The sequence below is a fragment of the Centruroides vittatus genome, unplaced genomic scaffold (assembly GCF_030686945.1).
Source record: "Centruroides vittatus isolate TY-2023 unplaced genomic scaffold, ASM3068694v2 contig_341, whole genome shotgun sequence".
Lineage (NCBI taxonomy): Eukaryota > Metazoa > Arthropoda > Arachnida > Scorpiones > Buthidae > Centruroides > Centruroides vittatus.
The window spans coordinates 1,922,433-1,948,036 of record NW_027122166.1 but is presented as its reverse complement, the minus strand read 5'-3'; the positions used below and the strand labels follow the sequence as shown (position 1 = coordinate 1,948,036).

The 25,604-nt window shown below is 27.7% G+C and overlaps 1 long non-coding RNA gene across 1 annotated transcript; it reads left to right on the top strand.

Annotated features, from left to right (window-relative positions):
• Window positions 1-77: 77 nt before the first annotated feature.
• Window positions 78-25,241, top strand: LOC136974099 (uncharacterized). Its single transcript, XR_010880594.1, has 4 exons — window positions 78-751; window positions 21,450-21,556; window positions 24,785-24,866; window positions 25,000-25,241. It is a non-coding gene; the product is annotated as an uncharacterized lncRNA (long non-coding RNA).
• The last annotated feature ends 363 nt before the right edge of the window (window positions 25,242-25,604 follow it).

Genomic DNA, 25,604 nt, shown 5'->3' with positions numbered 1-25,604 from the left:
ATTAACTCAATTTAATGTAAATCGGTTAAAACGCAAATATGCTATATTTATAAATAACAAGATGACTTTTTACCGTGCTCATAGCAAATCTCTCGAGATCGGTGCACAAATAACTTCAGTAGAAATGAAGATAATAGCTATTATAAGTCTTATGTAAGTGGCACGATCTGTCACTACAGTCATCGCGCACCGATTTGTATTCATTAAGAAAGCTTGTATTTAAAAAAACTGCATTAAAAGTGAGTTGCATAAAATTTAAAAAACATCAGCCGAGTTTTCCCGGAGAATTTTCTATTCTGTATTTCACATAAAACAATGAGAATGGATTACGAAATAAACTGTAATGACGAATTATTGAGCATAGGTATGATTATCATACGATTGTCGTGTATTGTATTTTGACAGAATTTAATAATCTCGGAGGCTTGGATACGGATTGAAAAGAGAGAGTATGAGTGGTTTATAGACAGAGAAAGATCCAAGAGTGACGGCATACCTTACTACTGAGCAGATACTCGATGAATTAATAATGTTATGAGAAGTTCATAGCAACATTTGTTATTCATCCTATACTTTGTAGCCCTGACCCAAAACACTGTTGCTAGGCGGTGCTGACTGTTACATTCCGGTCGCCTCACCCTTACTTGACCTACCATCCGGATGGAGTTCAATGACGAAGAAACGATATTTTGGAAATATATTTTGATTGGGATAGGAACTCCGATAATGGAAAAATAAAGCCCCAGAAAGAGTAAGTAAACTATACTTTTGTCATATCTAAACGTAGTAACGACGCAGGCTAAGTTGCGGAAGTGACTTGGAAGTTGATAGAGGTATTTATTGATAAAAATTTTTCTGAAACGCGCAAAAGTACAAACATTATCCTAAAGGATGGAGTGCATATTTTCATCGAAATCTATTCGACATGGAATTCCACCTGCGTAACACATACTTCCCGTTTAGAGGATCTTATAACGCCTACCTGAATACTTCTCTTGAGATGCATCCAAATTCGCTGCCTAATTTTGGTTATGGTGATTCAAAGACGATCTATACATAGTATCTACTTTGGTCTAAGCGTTCTATCAACAACATAAACAATGTCAACGTGACTTTAATATATGAAGACGCACATTTTAGAGAGTACTGACCGGCGTCCTGCTCCAGCGTTTATTGACATTGCTCCATCGCTTTGTGCAGTCGTAACGCATCCAGTACTTGTTGCTATCGAAATCTTAATAAAATTAATTAACAGTCTTTTTCTTTCTTCAACAACCACTACTTTTAAAACTATGCAAATATCTAAATATATTCAATTCGTAATTATTATTATTTCGTTACGGACCGTAATACTTTAAGGAGTTTCCGATAAAACTTCGCCTTTCTTACCGTGCAAATAATTTCATATATGAATCGTAATTCAACTAATTCTTGCTAAATTTACAAATAAAGCTGGCCTATAGTTTAAATTTGCTGCATTCTTCATTTTATATCGCCATATAATAGAACCGATTCTTTCTAGAAAGTTTTCTTAAAGTTATCATCAACTATACGAAGGACTTTGCCAGGTCAAATGAATATTAATGCTTCGTTATCAAAAATTTCCGTTTATTTATGAAAAATATAATCACAAGCTAATAAAACCAAATGAACCTTCGACACTAAATTCGAACCAACGTTTTAAATTTAGCTTACAACCGATCGTTCTTTTATACTTATAAGAAACTGCCGTCAGAACAGGATAATTATTTTATTTATTATCGCGTAAATATATATATATATATAAAAATAGGCTTCATAAGGTAAATTTGATTAGCCTGTTGCGTCATTCTATTCATTGTTTAAAAATAGCAACATTAATATATATTACAGAAACAATGAATCTGCAGCGTAGACTACTATTTAGTATTTAATTTCATTTTCTGAACAATGAAAACAACAATTGAAAGATAAGAAAGTACAGAAAAATTTTCTTTCGAGATCCAATCATTATTTAATCATCTTTAATCAAATCAAAAATTAACTACTTTTAATAACTTACAGTGTGTTTTCAATATAATGATTATTGTTCAAATCGTTCATTTTATTCCAGTATTTTACATCATAAATGTTTATTTCAAAGTAATTAAATTTAATAAAATATGATCTTATTGATTAACAATATTCGATAGCAGTTTTTATTACAATATATATAATATAATTGAAAGAATGCCATTTCTCTTCCGATACAGTCTATTTCCAATGATTCAGCGAGAAATGAAATAAAGCAAAATAATTAACAAAAATGTTTAGATTTCTGTTCTGGAATTGCTTTCATGGATTATAGGTATCTATTTTTAGTAGCTCATTACCAAATTTAGTCACTAGTTAAACAAAATTTAATATTATGGCTATTAAAATTTTTGAAAGTATTGCTAAGGTTTTAAAAATATCTACTTCAAATTTACATTCTCTAAATTAGAAGTGAATATCTTATAATTGTTATCCTTATTGAACGTTTAGTAGTATAAATTTGCGTGTCATTATTATTATTTGTATTCGTTTCAGGTATGAAAAAAACTTCTGTAATTAAAAAACAATTAGACAATTAACATTACGACCTTATAAAAATAATCAAAATAAATAAGCTAAAGAATACATAACATAAGCGTATATATATATATATAGTAATGTAAGTTATATTAATGATTCAATAGCAACACAGAAATTAATAATGATATTAACGAGATAATCAATACCTGTAGCATTCTTACTAATGAGTTTCGGAAATATATCCATTTTTTACTAGTGATGTTTAATATTAGTAAATTAATTGGTTGTAGTTTTATTATATTCATAAATTTTTATTATTTTCTTTACTTAATTTTTATGATTTTGACTTCATAGTTAAACCTACAAAAAAAATAATATTACCGAAACAAATTCTACAAAAAAGTAACATTTAAACGAAATATAAAAAATTACAGTAGTGAAATTAAAATAATCGTTATATATGAAGATTAAAAATGATGTATTTTACAATTAAAGATTGAAAAAATAAAGTAGAAAATAAACTTTATAAAAAAAAATTTACTGAATAAAACTGACGAAAAAAATGAATTTGAAAAATAGAATGAGTCCTTTTATAAAATATATTGGTACATTATTTTAGGGTGGTCAATTTATTATAACGTAAATGTTAATATAATTTTGTCTTTTAGCGAAACTTTTCATTTAAAACATAATGTAATATAATTATTTAATTCTTTGGTTTTATTTTTATTAACCGAACACTAACAATTTCTAAACCTTTCAACTACTGCATATTTTCCTTTTGAATTTAGTCATTTTATAGGCCTAAAATTATTAAAAAGATACAACATATAAAACCGTAAGTGTACGAAAAGATATATTAAATGCCAATTTTAATATTTTAAAATAACAATTATTATGAATTTTTAAAGAAAACGACGTAGTAGGCATAAAAAATATCCAAGTGATATTCAAGTTTTTAAAATATTAAATGAAACAGAATTCAATTTAGAGTAAATCTCATTTGAATTATTAGAAATATATATATATATTTATTTTAATTCAAAAGTTAAGCACAAAAAATATAGGCCTAGATACAAGAATATTGTGTCATATTATTTCTTTATCAATAATAGTTAATTGTTACTTACAGGTCATATTCAAACAATATTGATTTACGTTGAACCTTCAATTAATTTATTCATTTCTTTACTTTAATAATAATAAAATATTTTCTTTCAAAATCATAATTTAACCATCAAAAGGTAATATTCAGCTGTTCGTATGATATCGAAAACGAGTTATGACTTTGTATTCTATAATAATTAGGCCTAAACGCTAAATTTCCAACTATAAACTATTAGAAAACACTTAGTTTAATATTTACATTAATACTTTCGAAAATTTATAAAGTGTATGAAATTATTAATACAGTAAAAGTAAAATTTACAGCTTTAACGCATGTAGATTTTACTTTAATAATGTTAATTCCAAATGTTCGAGTAGTTTATCTTTAATCTAAATAGATTTATTACTACAGAATATAAGAAAAAGGTAATAAAAAATCTTTGACCTATATAGTTAAACCATATCATATAAATAACGAAAAACGAATTAAATAATATTAAACCTATATATATAAATGGTGATCAGTTAAATATCTAAATTCGTTACAATTTTCCTAAATTTTTAAATAACTTTTATAATATAATAATAGTTGTATAGCTTAAATATATTTTCAATTAACCCTTGAGTAAGGACATTAAATTATCTTCATAATGAAATTAAAGATCGAGTCGAGACATTCTAGAATAGTGTTTTTCAGATAGTGTCCGTGAGCCTATCCTAATGTTTCGCGGCATATATTACAAAAAATATATATAATATCTATACATATACTGTACTTTAATGCAAAATATAAAGAAAAACGTATAAAAATAATAATAAGAAATTATAAATTTAATGTAAGGAATTTTAATTTTAGGCTGACATTGTGATATGAAAGTATTTTATTGTAATTTACGTAGTAATAATTGGTTATTAGTTCGTCTCTATCGATGGACAGTGAGTCTGTTTTGGGACATTTACAGTGGTTATTTCAATGACTCTGATTTTTATAAAGTTTTGGAGAATACCGCCATATTTATTTCATATTAACATACAAGAAAAATAAATATATAAAATCATATAAAATATAAAACAATCACTCAATAACTAAAATTAAAATATATTTGTAATCAGTGGCGTATCCAGGATTTTGAGAATATGGGTGCTGCTTAGGATAGATTCGAGGGGATTTAAGGTATAATCCCATAGAATCTAAGTTTAATTACCTAATCTTGCCTGATCGAAGTCATGCGATATGCATTATTATTTTTATTTTAATGTAACAAAACTGATTGCTTTGTAATTGAGTGGGTACTGCAGCACCATAAGCAACCTGTGGATACGCCTCTGTTCGTAATTTCCTAATAAAAATATAAAAGTTGATGAAAATGTTTTAAGCCCTTTATTTGTTTTCTATATTATTAAAACTATCAGTAACTTAAAATTAAAAAGTATATAAAAGTTTAGTTTTTTCTAAAGTATTATCATAAAAGAAGGGATGATTATAATAATACAAAATAAAATATTTTACATTTAATTTTCGAATTTCAATTTTCTTCTTTTTATTAATAGCCTGATAAAAATATCTTAATCATACTTTTTAAATTTGTTCACCCTATTTATATTAAGAGGATATAGCGAAATTTCTGCAGAAATTCCTTCGGTCGGTGAAATAAAAGCTAATGTAATATTTTTAATAGCTTAATCACAAAAAGCTTGGGTGGTCCAGGGCTTGTAGGCTATACAGTACATATCGTATATTCACAATTACGCTTTAATATATACGTATCACATTAAACGTTTACACACGAAAATCGATTGTATATATACTACTTCTTAAAAATCTATTTTATAATTCAACAAGTACAGATTTTTTAACAAAAATGAACCTGTATCCTAAATCGAAGACGAACCCAAATATCAAGCAATTACTGTACTATTTTTTTAAACCGTTAAAGTAGAACAACTTTCAAATTAGAAATAGAGAGTGAGACAAACTCTGTACTACTGTAGAAGCAAGGCTTAGTTTTTAACTTATAGACGAAAATTTCCGATAACTTTTCATATTCTGCGGCAAAAACAACGTTGATGCAGTTTATGCATCCTAGCAAGTTGTTTCCAAGCGTCAAGATTGTCACCCTCTTTTATGTCAGATGTGATTGTAAATAATAATTATTCTTTTGGGATTAGGTTTAATTTCATATATATGTTAAACAGAGACCAGAAAGTGAAATACGATTCGTCAAAGTGCATCAGTTGCATCTATAGACCATGGATAATTTCCATTCCTAAGTTTGAAACGAGAATCGTATTTAAATTAGTCTCCCTTTATAATTTTATATTTTGTATTATTCTCTCTTCAAGAGTTAAACATTCAATAATTTTTCGACTCTCGAAAATTAGGCCAAGGACATTGCAGGATTCGGTACCATCGATGAGGTTCAATGTGCGCCTCAATAAGAAAAGAAATTGATTGTATATAAATATGGGAATGCCAGTATATATCTAGCATATAAAACACAATATATTCTTAAATATAATATATAAAAAGAGCACATTACACAAAAATTTGTTATGACATTTCATAACTTTAGAAATAGATACAGTAAGCTAATTCTACAGTATATATTTATAACGTTGTTATAAGAATTATTTATTAATAATAGTAAATTGAGTGATCTTTTAAATGAAAACTCATTTGTATTTAAAAAAGCAGTTTCAGTAAATTTAATGTGTAAATTTTGATGGAATTCCGTATGAATTTCATTAAAATATATATATATATATTGACAGAATTCATACGACGGAAGACATGTTAAAGATTATATAAATTTTATAGGTTAGATCATTATAGATTAGACTTTAGATTATATAAATTTATTTATTTTTTATGCAAATAGAAAAATATTCCAACATCATAATATTAATCAGAAAGATAGAGGAAAAAAGTATAAATTCCTCTCTATCTTTGCAGAAGACTCTTACTTAAACTTTTAAATCTAATATAGACGGGAAAACACTAATTTGTCATTTTCTTTATTCCCACATTTACAATTAGAGATATTTACGATTGCCGTTTTCTTAGTCTAATCTTTTTATTCTTGAAATCTGTGATTCTTTGATTTTGGCACGTACTTTAGTTTATTTTTTCCTAAAAAATTTCTATCGCGATGTTCCAAACAGCATTGTACGTCATTAAAAATCATCCTGTTCATTGATCACTGCGAGTAAATACATCACCATTGTTGTTTATAAATATGCAGGAGTAATATTTATTCCTATACTTTCAGCTTTTACTTGAAGTTACGATAGTAATATAGCTCTAATTTCTTTTGTCTTGTCGAAATGATTGAATTTTTATAATGATTTTGCCAAACATTCTTTTTTAATCGATAACATTAAAAACTAGTTAAAAACAGAATTATAATTCGCCCTTATAACAGCTTATTTTAAATACAACCTAATTTTCTCCCTCCCTTTCTTTCTTTTCTTTTTTAATGATCATAAGTTCGAAGTTAAAAAAAAAAAGTATTTTTGAGCTATTATTATTAGTTGTTATATTTAAAATCATTAGAAAACAACGTCATGACATTCAAGATGTTAATATCATCAAAGTCGTGATAAAGGTCTATATATACTATAATTAAGAGGAGATAACGACGTGACCACACACAGATTCCAATAATACTGTTTGTATGGATAAGTCTTGGTATAAACCTTTATTGAGCAAAGAAGAAAGCGCTCTTTTCAAAGGTTTTCGAGAAAATAGAAGTTAGAAAATCGTGAGAAAATGAATAAGTTTAGCAGAATCTTTCCTCGAAGTAGGCCTGAAGCTGGAGGGGGGTGTTCAGCCACCCTAGAAAATTTTGGGTTATCCGTGTCCATTGTTCCAAATGACGAAATTCTGTTTGATTATTTATATTTTTTCGATAAATATATAATTTTTAACAGTTAAATTTCGAACATTTTAGTTCGGTTTTGTACATACTGTACATAATTTAATAATATAATATACTATGTTACATTTCTAAAAATTTTTCGGCTCGGATCTCCGGATCCTCTTTCCACGAAGAATTCCGTAACCACAAGCTCTGGTAAGGCCATTACATAATTTGCTAGAAGCACCCTTATTATAAATGATCTAGCTGCATCCTCACCTCGAAGACAGAGTGATTCGGCTGAAGCGTAGTTGCGAATTGCTGCTTCCAGTCTCAATCAATGAAGTTTTTTTCAAATCAATGCAATTTTTACATAAAATAATTGTACATATCATAAATTCATACATTTTATATATTTATATTCTATTAAAACTGTACATTTTCCCCCCTTAAAAAGTCGTTTTCGAAATTGCTTTAAATAAATTTAAAGACTCGAATAATTAATTATTTTACAGTTTATGATTTTATTATTCTTACGTTATCACTTTAACTGTCTGTTTGATTTGTTAGGTATGAAAATAAAATAAACTTATGATATAAACAATAAGAAAGCAGAGAAGTAACAGCGAACGATAATTTACTGTTGTAATATAACAATTATTCGTAATAGTTATAATCGCTCAAAATTTTATTAAAATGTCAAATTATTTATATTATTATTACATTCCCAGATGTAAAAAGCTTTACAGTTGTATTTAACAGATAGCAATTCTGAAGAGTTTTCTGAGTTATCAAGGAAGAGAAAATTTACATTTTGGTTAATGTTACCCTTGGTGCCAAGATGGCGGATCGTCTTTGATTCCAGCAAGGAAACAGTGGGACGCACGTTCAAACCTAACCTAACCTATTCTAATAATTTGGTTGCTAATAATTATGGTAATTAAGAATAGGTTAGGTTAGAACGTGCGTCCCACTGTTCCTTGCTGGAATCAGAGACGAGCCGCCATCTTGGCACCAAGGGTAACATTAACCCACATGTTTAATAAAACACGACTAGAAAAAATGTATAAATTCAAATAATTTACAATTGTTTTGTGAAAAAAAGAATTAATTTTAAAAAATTTCATTCGTTGAAACTCGAAACAACCACCTCGCAACTACGAGTAAAGTACACAGCAACTGAACCACATTGTATTCGAGGAGAGGTTCCTCAAAACATGTCTCGGGATTTTCTTGAAAACTTATGAGAAGTACGATTTCTTCCTTTTTTCAATAAAGTTTAGTACCAAAACTTGCCCACACAAACAGTATTATTGAAATCTGTACGGCCACGTCGTTACCTCCTGTTGTAAGATGTTTTAAAATAATTATAATTGATTTCTATGAAATTCTATAAATGTATGCTTTACTGACAAACTTAATTAAAGACAGATATGCACGATAAAAGAGAACTTTAAAAATTAGTTAACTTTGTACATTAAAAATCTATTAGACAAAAATTGAAATTCAGTCGAAAATGAATAAAATTGGAAATGTTAACAATAGACAATAGAATATAATATACAATAAAAAAAAAAAAAAAAACACTAGAAGCAAAGTCAAAAATTTGAAATAATCTAAATGAAGATAATAAAATTGGATAGAAGCCAGGATATACAGGATATACGTAAAGATAGATTTTAATAATTAAATCATCCAGTGAATATACAGTATGTAAAAATGGAGCAAAATAAGGAAACATTATTTACGAAATTTTAAATTTTCAAGTATATTCTAATGGTATTTGATACTTGAATTATAATGTTTTCGTTAATGTATGAATTCACGTGTATAGCCCATATTAAAGTTAACAAAAGTCTTAAAAATAGATAATGTTTTTCGTTTCCTAAAACTCTAAATTAATTAAATATAAAAACTAAATATTGCTAAATAAAGATTCTATGATTTGTATAAACAAATCCTATAATAATTTAATGTTAAAAATAAGTATGAATATTCAGGATTCAGTAGTTTTTCTCGAAAACCTTCAAAGATGGAACTGATAACCAAGTTTATAGAGCAGACGGGAACAATTTTTAGCGACCTTGGATGACCTTGGAAATCAGCGGTTTTTGAAAGAACAAAATAGGATTTTTTAAATTATAATGAGTGCTTTTGAGCCATTATATGTATAGTATGCGACAAAATAAAAACTCCTTATAATAGGTCACATTTTCTTAAACCTAATGGTTTTCAAGATATCGACCAGTTTCTTCTAAATCCGATTTCTCTATTTTCCAAAAGTTTCTATGCTGGGAACCAAGTTTATCAGTTTATTTATCAAAAAAGCTTTACATGACAGAAACATGATAGTAATGAAAGTACAGTACATTTTAAATTTTACTTAAATTAGGTGCTGAAAATGTCTACCTTCTTAACGTATGCAGGGATTTTATTTTTCTAAGAAAGGCATTTAATACATTTCGTAATTTACGTCTACTAATAATCTTACGAAAACTTTCCTGAATTCTGATTTTCGTGTTTTCTGTAGAAGGATGCTGAAAGTAAATCATTTCCTTAATTCGTGTTCATGAAGACCATCTAAAAGCACCTAAAGCCATCAGAGTATCAAATGCTTCTTTATTTGAATAACTCGTTTTGACGAAAACGGAGGAAACAAATAAATATACACAAAAATGAAAAAGATCATACCAAAAAAGATTTCCTTCATGCCTTTGATAAAGTAACAATTCAATTTATTCAATGCTTACTTGTTCAACTATCTGATACGATAAGGTAAAGAACGAAAACTGATAAACAGCTCCAGTGGCGTAGCGAACATAACTGGCGCCCGATACTTTATTGGCGCCCCTCTTCCTCCTCCAGAAACACATATAGTTTGTCTTGGAGTCCATTTGGGCGCCCCTCTGAGAGTGGCGCCGAGTGCATGCTACACCCCCTTGCACCCCCGTCGCTACGCCACTGAACAGCTTTCAGAATAGAACTTTTCGGGAAAAAGAGAAATCAGATTTCTAGACGAAACTGACCGATATCTTGAAAACCGTTAGGCTTAAGAAAATATGACCTATTACTGTATAAAAGGTATTTATTTTGTCGCGTACTATCCATATAATGATTCAAAAGCGCCCCTTATAATTAAAAAAAAAAAGAAAAAGCATTTTGTTCTGTATCTCAAAAACCAATTATTTTCAAGGTCATTCAAGGTCACCAAAATTCTCCTGTTTGCTCTATAAACTTAATTATTATTGTCATCTTCCTATTTCTGACCGTCACTGATTAAAAAAAATCTACTAAACGCCACCAGTAAATCACCCTGTATATAGGCCTATACTTATTCTTATCTATTAAATAATGCCATATAATTCAATTTTATATACTTTTAACGTCTTTATTTAATTTACATTACGAGAAAAAGAAACGGAGAATAAAATATTGTTACAGCAACAGTACATAATTTTTAACAACAATTATATATAATTATTATTAAAATAAAATTGAATTATATGACATTATTTAATAGATGATTTTAAGACATTTTAAAAGTGAATACAGTACTCGTATAAATAGTACTCTAAGAACTGTTTGATTTAATTAACATTCTTCTTACGCTAAAATATTATAATTATATTCATTTAAAATACAAATTTTTATATTAATTTGTATATAAAATGAAATTGAGTTGCATTATTTGTTTAAGATATTTCACGAGCTTCAAAAACATTTCTAATCTTTCCTGAAGAAATAAGATTTAACATTTTCTTTTAAAAAGATAAGTAAATAAAAATCAAGTAGACTTTGAGGTGCATGTAATACTAAAATACAAATTTACGGCTCGGTGGAAATCGAGTAAAAATAAAACATTATGTGTAAGGAGAATTGTTTTAAAACAGTTATTTGAACCCTTTAACGTAATAAAAATTGAAAATGGAAACTGGTTAATGAAATAAAAACAATTAGTAGATGTTTTTGACATAGGCGAAAACGTGCACCTGGAAAGAAGGTAAGGTGAATTCAATGTTAAAAATAATAAAAAGTTTTTTAGATTATTGGAGGGAAATTGAATTAACGTCAATTGATTTTTATTATAGGTATCTTTATTGAGAAGTTATAATGAATTACAAAAATTCATTGAAAGAGAAACGTATTATCAGACATTTCTTGAGCTCCAACAGTAAAAGAATTATTGGAAGTATTAAAACTTTTGAAATTATAATTATTTTGAAACTATCTGGAACATTCTACAACTTTCCAGAACTTTTCAAACTGCAAATTTTTTACTTTCCTCTTCAAGACGTACATACTCACTTATGTCAAAAAATCTAGTAATTGTCTTTATTTCATTGACTAATTTTCATTTTATTATCTAGATTGGAAGAGGTTCAAATAAATGTTCGAAAATAAAAAATGCTCCGTAAACATAATGTTAAATAAAATCACTGTTTATTTTTAAACGATTTCTGTCGAATCAGAAGTTCTATTAATTTAGTAGGCCTACTATATACACTTCAAATTACTCTATCATTCGGCTCGATTTGGTCAAATCGCTCTCACAATGTTATAAAAATCCTTATGAAATAACGTTCTTTAAAATGCGGTTAAAAATAAATTCAAAGTTAAATTATAAATAAAAGTTATTTTAATAAATTATTATATTTTTAATACTCATTATTTACTATTAAAGTACTATTAAAACTACTATCTAAACACTAAATAGACGTTCATTTCATGCTTACTCCAGTAACATCTTTACAGAAAAACAAATGAAATATTTAAGTATTAAAATACAAAATATGTGATATTAATAATAAAATATTTTGTTGAGAACAAAATAAAATAATGTAATATTTTACATTTGAATACTTGGCGGATAATACAAAATATCATAATGAATTTAAATCTTTAGATTACTGGATAAAGTTTACTTCGTTTACATATTAATTAATTAATGTAAAAGAATAATTAAATTTGTTTTTTTAATAAAAATTTGCACTGAAATTATTATAAACACCTATATAATTAAATAAGTTTTATTATAATTCATAAATTTAAACTGAAAAACTAAATATCAGAATCTCGTCAACTCTGTAATTTAATCTAAGATATAGGGTAATGGCACCAGCAGTCGACCGTTTAAAGCTGTTTTCGACTTCGATATTTTTTATTTCGGTGTGTAGTAAAGCAAAAAGGAAAATTCATATATGAGAATAAAGTTTGTTCTATACTTGTAATGGAAAAGAAAACATTTTTTATTTGACTTTTTTTAAATTATGAAGAAAAACTAATTATGGATTAAAAACTAACACATGGGCTGTTCACATAGTAATTGACCATGAAATTCCCAAGTGTGATCCAATTGTCGACCACATAAGCCAACTGCAATGTTTATTTATATAAATTCAGTTGATAAGTGGGAAATCTTACACACGAACGTTTATGTGAATTATGATTTATTACCACACAAACATCACATATGAGTTGCATTGTTGCAGTAACATAAGGGGTTCCTGCTATTGGCGAACATTTCGAATGATACCACCTGCTGGAATAATCACAGCCAACATTTTTTTAGTTTATCCATTTATGTATCGCTATCTTCAGCACAACTTCCACACTTTGCTTTCCAGTGATCCCAACTTCATTTGTATTTAGTGATGCAAGAACTTTTCTGTGTTTTTCCCCTCTGCCACTGCATTTCCTGGAAGATCTTTCGGCGTTTTTCTTCAGTCTTTCCATTTTCTTCCTTTCTTTTTCTTCTGTTTTGCTTGCTTTTGCTCTTTCGTTTTGTAGTACGAACTCTGTACATGAATTGGATGCAATGGATGTCTTTTTCGTTCACGTTTCTTTTTCTACCAATTGATTGTGGACAACACAAATAATGAAAAAAGCCAGGAGACACGTTTCCATGTGATGATGTATATGGAATTTCTAGAGATAGATTTGAATCGGGATGGATTGCTTCAGAATTTTCAGAACTTGATGCGGCTCTGATAGACACTTTTTGGACTCTAACAGTAGAAAGAGTATCAGAGAGGACTTCCACCGTATACTGATTTATTATGCGTGTTTGGACTTTGTTTTTTACTGGTGGCAATTTTATGCTATGACACCTGCACTGAATTATGCAACTGTCAATTTTGTTATTTTCGGATTTTATGGATGATTTTGATTGACTTTACATTTAAATATTAAATACCCTAGAATAACAGGCATTGGAAAGCAGGCGTGCATCAGTGGTTATTCTGCGCCAGTAGTCAACCAGAGTAGTCACACGATCGTTTATGGCAGTCGACAACTGAGTTTTCCTTCATCGAGAGCCTCACATACGTAACAACTGTGGAAGGAAGACCTGGCATGTGCATTTTCAATCACGGACGCATGTTACGAAAAAAATCACGAACTCCAGTACTCGACCACCGCGGTCGAACGTGCGAATTTAAATCTAGTAGTCGACCACTTCATTATTTACATATTAGATCAGAATTGACTCAAATTGTTAGCTACGGCAGGTGCTTTGATAGTTTACCACCCACAAAAACAAGTAAGCGAGCTCAATAACAGCCATTTTGTAGAAAATATGCACCTGAAACACAGATTCTTAGACTTTGTTATCATTTAGAGACTTGACACTACTTTACGACTCTACCAGAAGAGGTTTGAGCAAAAATTTTTCCCATCCCCGTGAGTGAAGAAATCTGTTATTCTTACATGCCATTGAGAATCATCTTATTATGCTTCCTGTAAAGATAGCTCGCCTAAACCTGTTCAGATAGACTAATTACGCACGGATTTCGGCTTAGATGGTCGACTACTGAAAGCGGTCGGCAATAGGAGCCCATACCCTACTTTATTTTAATACAAATTAAATATGTAGTCTTACAGATCAGAAATAATGTCTGCATATCTAAGACTAAATATCTGCATCCATAGTTTCCAGTATAATAAGTCCTGTTAATATATAAAAAAGTACTAGTATACAGAAATAAATGTTATATTAGTATTAATATCTTTATTGTTTACAAACAATTTTATGTCTAAATAAAAATATGATTATTACAGAGTTTTATTTTGTTTTAAAATAATTTTTATATTTTAGTGAAGTAAAACAATTATATAACAGCATTTGATAAGTAAATAAATATACGTAATGCTCAACTAAAAGTCTACTTTAAAACTTAGTTTCATTTAACGCTCAATTTATCCATTATTGAATATAACTGATTCTAAGTGAAAATTGTTATAAAAATTTTATAAATTTCTTTTAGTTTTCCAATAAAAAAATAAAAGATATTTTTATTAGAAAACGAAATATAAAACTTTAAAAGTTCTCCACTCAACAAAACGAATTCATTTTGATTCCTTATAACAAAATTACTTCAAAATGTTAGTTTTAATTTACACGGTTGAAATTATTTAAATGATTTATAGTCATGTATTAATAAAATATGAAAATGAATCATCTAAATCAGGGGTGTCCAACCTTTTTGTTTCACTGGGCCACATTGGAAGAAGTCGTGGAGTTATGGGCCACAAGTATATGAAATATACTTGTGGCCCAATCCTTAAATATACAAGTATATTTAAGGATTAACATATCTAGATTATAGTAATAAGTATTAAAACTTTATCACGAAAAAGGATATTTTAAAAAATTACTTCTACAGACACTTTCAATATTTACTTAGAAATAGATAAATTCATTTATCATAAGGGAGACAAACAAAAATTAATTTGAAAAACACAAATATTTGTTTTATTTGGGTCTCTGATTAATAAAGAAACGACGAAACATTATTTTAAAGTGCATTTTTATTCAACTAATATATTTGTAAATAATATGCAGCCCAAAAAGTAGCCAATGCGCCAAATGATATTTTTTACTCCAAACTGAAATGAAGGGTAGCCAAATTTGGCGCAAAGTAGCCAAATCTTGCAATACTGGAAGGAATACTAAATAAAGCTGCAGTTGGGATTATAGACCCAAATATGGGGAAAAGAGAGGAAAAACAAATGATAAAAAAGTGAGAAAGGCTGGAAAATTAATATTTGTCAACATTTGCATAACAGAAGATCTATTTAACCTTTCTCACTACTTTTTATCTTTTGGCCTTTCTCTCTTTTTTCCTTAATTTGGGGACTATAATCCTTTGACTCACAACTCCTGCTTTATTTAGTATTCCTTCCTCATTCACACATTTCCAAATATTTGAAAATATTGCTTTTCCACACAAAAATAAAATATGTATAAAGGTTTACGGCTTTGTGAAACTTCTTCGTTGAATTTATGCCATTGAAATAAATAAATAATAAAAGAATTTAAAAATTTGTCAGTTTTGTTTACATGTTTATTGGGCCGCAGGTTGGACACCCTGGATCTAAATGTAAGTTTGTTAAACTTGTCACTAACATTTTATGAAACAAGTTTAGTATATGATAATCAATTATTATATATTTGTAAATTTAAAAATTAATCTATTTTTTAGTTTTATTTAATAATAACTGCTCTTATTATCCGCCTGTAATTATATACCAGTAATGGAAATATCGACTTTTTAAGAAATCATCATCTTTTATTGACTCATTTTTATACGGGGAATGCATTTGAACCATCTTGTCCGTATCAGTCTACTTTCTGACAAAGTGGTCTGACAGATTATTATTGACTTGCTAAATTATTGACTTGAATATAAAATAAATAAAAAAAATTTTAAAAAATACATACGCTCATGCTAGCGACCTTGGACATTGTCACTTTGACCCCACTGTATCTCGAAAACGAAATCACGGACCCGGATTTTTAATATATTTTTAGTTTCCTCGTATCATTAAGTAAAATGACAGTATCGGTTTATTAAAATCGGCCGATCAAGTTCTGAGAATGAACTCAATTATATAAACCATATAGAAAAGGATTCGTTAACGCTCCGCTTCAATACAGAAATGTTATTAATACAGTATTTTCTATTCCAATCGTCATTTATATAATAACATATATATTTCTTTAAAAATCGACCATTGCCTTTTTAAGTTGTTCTAGATAAGCTTCTTAGTTCGAAACTTCATTATCAACTCTTGTATAATAATAATAATAATAACGTATATTTGTTACCAGTTTATTTATAAATATCAACATTTATTTATTGACTGCGTAATTTGCTGACTTCCCAAAACCTCCCAGTAGTTTCACCCCTGAATTTAATCTCTGTATTTTATAAATAATATTAATACCTTTATTGAATATATATATATATATATATATATATTATTTTACTTTGTGTTTGTTAACGTTTTCTCTCTATTTTTTCTTATAATGTAAAAATTGAATACGAAATCTATTGTATTTAAATATTCATCTTAATTGCATGTGCAACACTTGAATTCATCAATTAGGCCTATTCAAATCTCTATTCGGATAGATTATATTATCAGCTTTAATTTTGCTTATTACAAAGACTTTACTAGTAATAAAATCGGAAATCGGTCAGGAACGAAAAACGATATGATTCTTTGACAGAAAAATTATAATTTTTCGTAATATTTTAAGAAAAATAATCGGTTTTTAAAAGAGAAGTTTCAATTAAGGGATTTCAAAGATTATATTTTTTAATTTAAAATCTTATTTCGAACGGAGCTCAAAAGTCTTATCCACCGTCGGATATTATTAGATATTTCCGATCTCATTAATCAAGAATATATCGGAGTAATTTAGTAAGGCGAAATACGAAATAAATCAAGGCTTATATTCTAACACTTTCTATGCATCGAAGACAATTTTTTGACAATTGAGATTTATTAAAGAATAAATTAATAAATATTAAATTAAAGCCTATTAATTTCTGAATAACTTCATCTTTTATCTTAAAATTTCACGGAGAGATTTTTAGATAAAAAAATATTCAAATATTTTATAATGTTAACAAAAATAATAATTTCTAGCTTTTAGATTATATTCTATATTGAAGTAGCATGGCTGATTACGTAGTAGGCATAAGAAAGGCAGCGACTGATTATTATTATTTTGTATTTAAAATCTTAATTTAGAAATTGTTAAATGGTTCGCATTTTATTCTTAAATAATCTAACACTTTGTTCTGTACTCGATAACTTAATTAAAAACTAAATAAATAAATCAATCTTATCAAAAGTATTAATCTGTTATATAACTTACAGTAGGCTTATATTAATGTATTGTGAATTTATCCTTTAAAATCAAATGAAATACAAGCGTGTCAAAGAATATTGTCATGCTTTTTATTTATGACGCGAATGACAATATTCTTTTATTTTATTTTAATATAAGAAATGAAAATAAATTATTTAAAATTAATGACTCAATTTGGTAAGAAATGACAATTATATTTAATTGATGTTTTTAAATATAAACTTTCACTTATCTACAATTTATAAATACAAGCAGATAACTAAACTCGATAATACCTATATATAGTTTGAGTAAATCGTATTCCTTATCACTATCTGGACTTATTGCTCTTGATTAAATCAATATAAATAGGACTATCTGTTTGCTATAATCTAGAAATATATAAACGATCATCTACCGTTTGTTTTCGAAAGACTTTTATCACTAATACTATAAATTTTATTATAAATTTATTACGAAATGAAAGAATTAAATTAATTTTATTTAATTAACATTTCTTCTCGAAAAGAAAAAAAAACAATGTAAGAAAAATTACATCGATCGACAAGATAGCTTCATTTAAATTTTTCTTCTGTTCGATTTGAATATCTGCACGTACCGCATTTTTTAAGTTTCGTAACTGTTAGTTACACTTCAATGTCAACTACTACACGTCCTTCACTCCAAAAAATGATTATTTCTCTAAGTACGAATGCAAATTGACATTTATACACCTATATGATTATTAAATCATGCGTAAATAATACTCAAAACTGAAAAAATTCGAAGAATCTTAACCGTTTTAAAATTTTACCATATATATATTTTTTTATGACACTGTAACTAATACAGTAGAAAATATAGTTCAACCAGCAGGTAAAGCTCGGCATTTTCCTGGCAAAAAAATAAGAACAAACATTAATATTAGGTAATTTCGTACTTCTAACCCTTCTATTGTATATTATATTATAGAATTTGATTTACATAACCACAATTTTTATTACTCGGCATCTAAAATAGTAGAAGACGAGTTCTTCAGGGTAATTCTTAACCCTTTCCCTCTCCCCGCGGGGGAAAATTTCGAAAAATCCCTTCTTACTGTACATTCTCATGACGTGTACCAAATTTCAACTTTCAACTCTTAACCGTTTAGGCTCTGCGCTTATTATTATTAAAGTATTATCAACCCATCTCAATTATATTATAAAATACAATAATTTCTGTTATAAAACTGTTGAATTAATTTTTATTTATTTATTAACAGCATAACTAAATTGCTTTATTAAATACTGAAATAAAATAACTGTAAATTAATTTAATTATAGAATGTCATTTCGAATTTCTAATATCGGTATATAGAAAACAACACAGTGTTACATTCTGATATTTTATTTCTATGTCAATAATAAAATATTATTAAAATTGAGACACTACTCTCATAAAATCTTTTTAAAATTAAAAATTTTGTACTAATACACCTCGGTGTTTTGTTATTATTTAAATGAACCTAAGAAACTTACTAAATTTTGGAAGCTTACTCTTGACCAATTTCTACTTATAAGCTTTTCAGAAGAATATTTTTCAAAAATAAATATTACATTTCATATATATTTTATATTTTCATGGCTTAAAGACATTTATAAACAATAAAATTTATATTTCTATTAGGAAATAACATAACATAAAGCTAAGTTTTATTTCAGTAGTGAAGACTACTTTTAGGTTTCTTTCGTAATCTTATATATATAATGTTATGCAAGAAACAGTCCTATGAATGAAATACGTCTATACTTTTTATCATTTTCACACAGAAATACACCAAATTTAAAACATCATTATCATTAAGCATTCATTTAATTGGATTAATATGCAATAGAACTGTTCGACAGCTACTAATATTTTTATAACAACATTAAAAAATAAAAAAATATGTAATATATTTAAATATAATAATAATAACTTTATAATTTTCATGTAGTAAATAAATTTTAAAAAATTTAAATAAATATATAACAAACAAAAAAATCAATCAAGTAATATCAATTTTGAAATAAACAATATTTCGGAATGTAAACACAGAGATAACATTTTCTACGAGCAAGAAATATTTAATAAAAATTCACACAAAAATTTTAATAATTATAAAAAGGTGAGATAATTTATATAAAAATCAATATTAGTACAATTATACTAATTAATAGAGGAATTTCGAAGAAGAGATTTTTTTTTTGGAATTCATAACACATTAATAGTCATTTTGCTTAAAACTATACAAAAGAATTTTAAAAACAAAACATCATTTTCATATGGCAATGCCCCTATAGAATTTCTCGTGCAAGGCAATGCCCTTTTGTCTCTATGTTTTCACTTATTAATGTAAACTTAAAAATTTTGCCTACATTTTGTTTTTTAGTATAGTTTTTATACATTTAAAACTCTATTATAGTATACTTTTCATGCTCTTGTTTTATGATACTAAATTTAAAACTGATTATAACGTCCTTAATTATGATTAAAAATAATTTTTTTAAAAATCTTCTTGTGATGTTTTGATGGCAAAAAACTAATTAAATTTTCTTCGTATGCTAATGTTTAATTCATGGAAACAATTGTTTCTTGTTTCCATTAGTAGGTTTATAGCTTTATTCTAAAGTAATGTTATTTTAATTAAATTATTCGAGTAAAATAGTATTCAATGTAGCTATGTTTTATTAAATAAATAAAAATATATGCCTCAAAAATATTTATAATTTATATATATTTTATAATTTTAATCTAATTTTACCCCAACTTTTAGATTAAATAAATATATAACTGATTACGTTATAAATATGAGAGACACAGTGCACTTTATTCTACGATAAGTAAAGATGGAAAATAACTGTAAATAAATATTTTTCTTCCTATAGAATTATTAACCATTGTAAATTAATTTGTAAAAATAATGGTCATATTTATAATAAAACATAGTTAAATAAATATATATAACAGAAATGTTAAACTTCAAAATATATTTTTACAACGTAAAACACTTTCTAATCGAATGGACTTCAATATTTATAGTAAATGATATGAAAATGATGTTATTTTTCTATCTGCGATGAACGATATCAGACTTTTTCTCCGTTTAAATATCGTAACTTAAAAACATATCTTAATCAATTCACTAACATTTACTTTAAATTTATTCGTTTTAGTTAAGCTTAAAATTAGTTTTTCTATTTTAAACTTAACTAATTTTAACTTTAAATTATTTCATGGCTTCACAAAATGGTAAAAATTAAATATAAAATACTTTTAACTAGTCTAATTTTTATCAAAGTATGGTTAATCAAACAAATATTTTAGTCTGAATCGTATTAATTAATTAAAAACTTCTTTATATTTAATTCCTTACTGAAATTAAATTAAAATTACTTACGAAAGTTAATAATAAGTGTTTATATTTTATAGATTTGTACTTAAAAGTAGAGAATTTTATAAAAATAATAATAATATTTCCTTTAAAATATATTTATTATTATATAGAGGTGAGCCTAATGAACAAGTAATTCTTTTTTTATTTTATATTATTGAATTTAAAGCGTTATTAATTGAATTAATTTTTAGAAAGTATTTATCTAGTTATATATATATATATATATATATTTTAGTTTTGGCAATTTCAAACACAATTTTGAATAGACTAAGCGATGGAAGATATTAAATTAATTATTCAAATAAAATTAATTTTATCTGAATATAAAAATGCAATGAAGTAAATATATTGACCGAAATGCCTTTCGACTGAAATATTAATATAAAAATACTTTCAGAAATTTTTCAACTAGAAGTGACTATCAATCTTCAAGCAATTAGGATTTCTCGTGTGTGTTTTTGGCACTTAAGCTACGCTGTAAATCAAAAGTATATTTTTTTAAAGGTATGTGTATATTATAAAACTTCTTAAAATGTTTATATAAAAAAGCAAAAAACAATTAATAGATCTCGAAATTATAAAATTTCAGAATTTATTATTTTTTAATTCTGAATTTTCCTTTTTATATTTCCAACAAACAGTTCTAGTTTTGGTAACAGTTGGCATTGCTTAATGTAAACCAATGCCATTCAAAATTATAAATTTTATTAATAAATAAAATGGCCACGACAACAATAAAATATATTATAAATGTCTTCCTATTTTGTTCTTTTTTAACACTTCAGGAACACAACGCAACGGTCTTTACGGAGGAGTCAACCTTTTTTTTTTATTAATTAAGGCAATTCACCCCCCTCGATATGCAAAAACGTTTAAAGATTCCAGGACGATCGCACGATAAATTAATCTGGGAATATTTTTTTTATACTTCATTGCTGTCCTGACTATTTTATTAATTAATATATTTCACGATTGTGCCGTCGCCCAGGAATTTTTAAACGTTTTTGCATATCCAGGCGGATGAACAGCCTCAAATAAAAGGTCGACTCCGCCTTAAAGACAGTTGTGTTCCTGAGGTGTTGAAAAGGACAAAATACGAAGACATTTACTTATTGTTTCTTCCAATTTCGTGAATATTTTTTATATTATAATTAAAAATATATCATCGTTAATAACTGTTATGAAACGAAGAATATCTAAAATTTAAATCTGCAAAAATATTTGACAAAAATAATGAAATGTTGGAAAAATTTATCACTAGTTTTACATCTAATATTGAAACTATAAAGTTACTGTGCGAATGATGCAATGTAGATTCGTACTGACTCTTTTATTAATCTGTTTTATTATCCTTAATTCAAGAAAAACAAGTGGCAATAAGGCTTCAGTATCTACATGTTTAATTTTTATTTCAGCATGTTGCCAGCAATCAACATTATCATTACTGTTTTGATGCGTATAAAAGTATCGAAACTGATTAAACAATTATCAAAACTTTATATAATAAATTGAAAATTCATTGGATATAATGACGAAAGAAAGAAAGAGGGGAAAAAAAACTTTCAGGGCAGAATGGCGACAGAAGATTTATAGACTTCGATGTAACAGTTTAAACTAACAGAAGAAAAGTTAAATGCATATCGAATTTCGCTGTTTCACATGCTCGGTTAATTAATCAAATTATCTCCATGACATTATCAAGGTTGATTTTAAATACGAGAAACATTATTCCATTTCCTTTCATTTGTTGGGTCATTGTTCTCTCTAAGATTTCGAAACAATATCTATTTATAACATAATAAACGAGAAAAAAAAAAAATTTTACCTAGCAAATAATTAATTTTTTAATTATTATAATAAATTAAAATTAAAATTGATCGAATTTGATATAGGCAAAATTTGGCGGTGTTTAATATGTGATGCCGAAAATTCAGATTGAGGTCATTTACCTTGATGAAATAAGCATTTCAAAAAAGAAAAGAATCCAGTTATGCATATAAAAATTCAACACGAATACCGCTTCTCACGCATATTGCAAATCTCTCATTTTAATTCACTACAATATCCTCTAATTATATAATTTTTCGCATGTTTTGCTTAAATCCATGAATGATTAAACATTTTATTCAGATCTCTAACAATTTTTTCGTTTCAATTAGTCAATTGTCTTATCAAAATAAAGAACTGAATTAAATTTCTGTTATCGATCATACGAATCTTGTACCTGCGTATATTTGGGACCTGCAGTTAGTACGGTAGCAAAGCAGAATCTCTATAACTCGAAGTGAATAGAACGAGCTCGTAATAAAGATGTCATAGAATGCCAACAGCTGGCAGGGGATATTGCCAGGGCTACAGAGTGCTTATCAGGCACCCATCTCGGCCCCTTCGAGGTCAAACCCGTAACTCAGCCCCTGACAGCCCACAAATCACCGGGCTCGGTGGCAAATGACTCCGGGGCTGCAAACCCACGTACGAGGTCCCCTTCTGCGAGATCTGCTCTCCAGCACGTGACATTTTCAGTTCTAATTAACCGCCAGTTGATGTTTAGCTTTATCACCTGTTTTGTACCAGTTTTATAGCACGAAATTAGATTGGAGTTAATAACTACAGCTCCCCCGCTAGGCTCTCTTAAATGAAGTATGAGAAAAATCCATTATGTATTGTGTATAATAAATCTAGATCTATCAATCCAGAAAACTTCTAACAAGTGACACAATGTGGACCCCTTTAAGTAATCATTAAATTCTATCTGCGAAGAAAATTACTTCCCTGGACCTATCACTTACGAGAGAATGCCGTTTAGCTTGACACCGATAAATACTTGGTAAGACCTTGATAAGTTCATTGGCTCACCGTTGCATCGGATCAACACCTTGGGCAAGATTCATCAAGAACTACACTAGGCCTGGATCTGTACAACTATTCAATATCCGAGGTACAAATTAAGGAGACTATGACCCACTTTTCCGAATTTGCATAATGAGATTAAAAGTGTAACTTATGCTTAATTCATTTAAAATACAGTAACAATCGATAACTTGTCGATAACGAAGTTTTTAAAAATTAATCTGAAAAATACATCGTTTTGATTTGTTTAATTTGAAAATAGAATAAGAACTGAATATTATAAAGAAATTTATGAATTCGAGTATATTTCATTATTTAAAATAATGAATTATTTCCAAAGATTTATTATAGCCATGTTTTAATATTAAAAACTGCTATTTTACTTGTTTTACCAATGAGTATTATGAAAAATTACATAATTTTTGTATTGATTAAACACACACGAGAGAGAGAAAGAGAGAGGAGAGAAACTAATCGTGTGTGCATTCCACCCTGAATCACTACAGCATGTGATGTGTGAATAACATCCCCCACTTGCTGGAAGCACTTATGTAATGTTTAATAGCTTGTCACATGATTTCCCTCCTTGTGTCTCTTGGAACAAAAGATAGTGAACACGTCACAAAGTTGACGTCATACGTAAGCGGCAAGTAATATCAGGTAAGAAATTCTAAATTACAAAACACGAATGCGTAGAAGATTCCAGTGAAATGCGTGTTATTTCCCGTTCATTTTGATTAATTACATTCCAAGAAAAGCACTTGACGTAACTGTCAGGTGGTGAGGACCACAGAATAGCGAAAAATCGGTCAAAAACCGCGTTCCATGTTATTTATTCATGCATGACTCTCTGCAAATCTTTATTTTTGGATGTTCTTCCAGGACATTCACTGGGACAAAAATATGTTTCGGTGTGTCATCCTTACAAGATGGAATGTGATGTTTGTATACAAACTGTTTATCTGTAAGTAATTAGTTTTATATCATTGAAATAGTAGAAATCTACAAATCAGCTGTATGTGCAGTTTTCGTAATACAAAAATAAAAAAAAAATCTAGAATAGACTTACCAATAAAATATTTAATTTTTCTTTTCAGTTTAAAAAGGTGAATGAATTTACATTCTGTCCTTGATGACAAATCAGCAACGGTTAAATAAACCAGCTGCGAAAATAGAAAGTTTCCCGTACTGGTCATTGGCCGATATCCGTTCTATATTAGAACGCATGAATGTTTCTCCTCAAGACACACGTGTAAGGTGGATAAACCTTCCTAAGATCACCAATTGAACTAATTGTCAGACTGTTTTTCGAATAAATCCAAGTTTTAAACCTCTAAAAGTTCCTGACTATTGAGTATATGGCATGATACCGTATAATTTTTTATGTAGAAAGGGAGGGGAAGAAACGATCGATCTTCTTGATCAATTACAACTGACCCAACTTCCGGGGAAACGTTTATTCGAAACAGATACCACCGGAAATTAGTCTTCTTTCACGAATATCATAAGCTGACTTGGCTTAATATCAGATTTCGATAAACGAGATAAGAAATTAAGTGGTAAGAATTTAAAAATAAAAAACGCAAAATATCTAATAGTTAATTAATTCAATACATTAGTTCTAATATAAGTTTTAATGACTTCATTCACTGTAAAAGGTCAGCTGCATATTCTTTTACTTCTAAAAAGCATATAATTATTT